We start from the raw sequence: 2,412 nt of genomic DNA on the forward strand, positions 1-2,412 counted from the left end.
AAATAAAAAAGAACATATAGAGTTGAACAAAATAAACACCATAACTACATCAAAATCTTGTGATTTCAGTTAGCTGTTTCTTTTAAGGTCCAATTCCCTATTCCTAACATCAAGTTCAAGAATTCTTCTTTTCATCTCTAGATCAAACTCCTTATTTTTTATATGAAGATTGTGAGTTTCATCTTCACTCTATGTTCTTCTTATGTTACTGGTACTTTAAATTCATGCTCCATCCTTTGGAACTGAATTTGATCCTCTGTTGCTTGTTTTTGTAACTGCAGAACTTGTTTTTCTTGCCATAATGCCATAAGTTTCTTTCCTGTCAATGAACTGTCTACTGATGGTCTTTTCTTCTTTACTAGGGGTGGAGTGGAAGTAGGTTTTCTCAGGTCCCTAATACTGAATTGACTGCTACATGGAATGGCTTCTACTTCATTAATTTGTATATTATCCTGAGATACTATTGGTATATATCTTCAATTACCTGATCAGTGGGATTTGAATCGTCACCTGCGACAAATGCTTGGGATTCAGAAGCTACAGACTTGTACAGATTCACAGATGAAAAGGGAATTACATTGGAATTTTGAATTGATTGGATTTGAGGAGGAAATTGTGCTTTTCCAATGTTTGCAGATGGATGCTCCACAGATGCGAGTAGTGATGACTGGCCAGGACAATCTGAGTCACATACAGATGGTAGGCCCTCAAGTTGTATTGTGCCAATAATCTCTTTTATTTTAATATAAGTTATTATTAAGTTCGGTTGATTTGGACCTCCACCTGCACCTGACGTGTATTTTTTATCTTCGGAAAATCTCCTTTTACAGGTCTTTTTGAGGTTTTCATACTTCCCCTTTAATATCTTCCAATCTCTTACCGGTACTACAGTTCCACTAATTTCATTGAAACTTTCTGCTAGCTCTTGCCAAGCTTTTTCTTTGTCTTTTAAAGATACACTATCGGTTTTCTTACACTCTAATATATCTTTCTTTGTACTAACTAAAGATAGCAGTAAATCAATTCCTACTGGACTAAAATTCTTACTTTTTTCCCTGAATTCTCCATGTCTAAACACAGGACCTTACAGTGTACGTTAATCAGCTTATGATAATCTGATCAAAATTCATAATGGACGATGAAGCAATCATACAGTGCAACCAACCGTTTACCGAAATAAAAGTAATACAAGAGGATGACACCTATTATGAATATTTAGGCCCTGGGTTTAGGTCACTGGAAAACTGGACAGAGCAAATGTTGACACCCTAACCTCTTTCTTTAACTTTATCCCTTCTATTGCCAAACAAAAATGTGAAACAATAATTGTGCCAATTCACCAAACAAAAAGCTGTTTTTATTACATTATTTATAAATATTCATTTTTATTGAGCATGTATTTAACAATTATTTCAACATCCTACCTTAAAATACTTTCTCTTGCTCTCTTGCTCTGGGTATTTGTCCATTCTAGCTAATTATAAACTAGGACCTGTGAATATTACATAAATAGATAAGGTCACATACTACAATGTTAAAAATAAAAGCTATTTCCCTTAGAATGATCAAGATCCTGGGTACATCAGGTGGGCCTAATTTAGTGGGTTACCGAACACGTTAAAAAGCTGGAAGTTGTCTTCTTGAAATTAATGAAGATCGTGATTTTCGGAGGGAAAGGAATAAACTAAAGGAAATTAATTTTTATATTAAAATGGATCCACACGTCACCAGATAATGCATATTAACACAAGACACAAATTATTGTACGATCTTGCCTATCAGAGAAAAGTGGAATCGAGAACGCTTTCCAATAAATTCAAGAAAACAGCTGATTAAATGATACACAACACTTCACATGGGTATAAATGATTTATTTATTTGTGAAACTAGTAGATGCATTCCTTCTTTATTCGCGTTGATTTGATTACAGCATTAATTCTCTGTAAACAGCTGACATCGTCATCTGTGGCTGACATGTTGCAAATCTGAAGCGCCATCAGTAATCTTGGCTCTGATTGGCTAGTTACTGTCAGTGTAGCCAACACATGAGAAGCATGAGCATCTAGTGCCAACATTAGTTTAAACGGGTGGGCTGTCAGATATTTATGGAGAAAATGGAAGCATGTTTAAACTGAATAGTAAAGTTGAACGGGTTTAATCGATCCCAAGTTTAACTAACTTTGGAGAAAACGGCCCTAAACCATGCAATATAACTGCCGCCATTTGTTATGTTGAGTCTCAGCTATTGTGAAATGTACCTGCTAAAACGGTTTAAGTACATGTTACTATTACAGCACCAGCTTTATCTATGGTGTGGTAGCTCCTTTACTTGTCTGTGTCTTGCGCATGCGCAGTGTCCCATCATTGGACTTTGAAAATTTTCTTGCGGGACACTAACTGCAGTTTCTCCGA

This window comes from Periplaneta americana, chromosome 10 (genome assembly GCF_040183065.1).
Source record: "Periplaneta americana isolate PAMFEO1 chromosome 10, P.americana_PAMFEO1_priV1, whole genome shotgun sequence".
NCBI lineage: Eukaryota > Metazoa > Arthropoda > Insecta > Blattodea > Blattidae > Periplaneta > Periplaneta americana.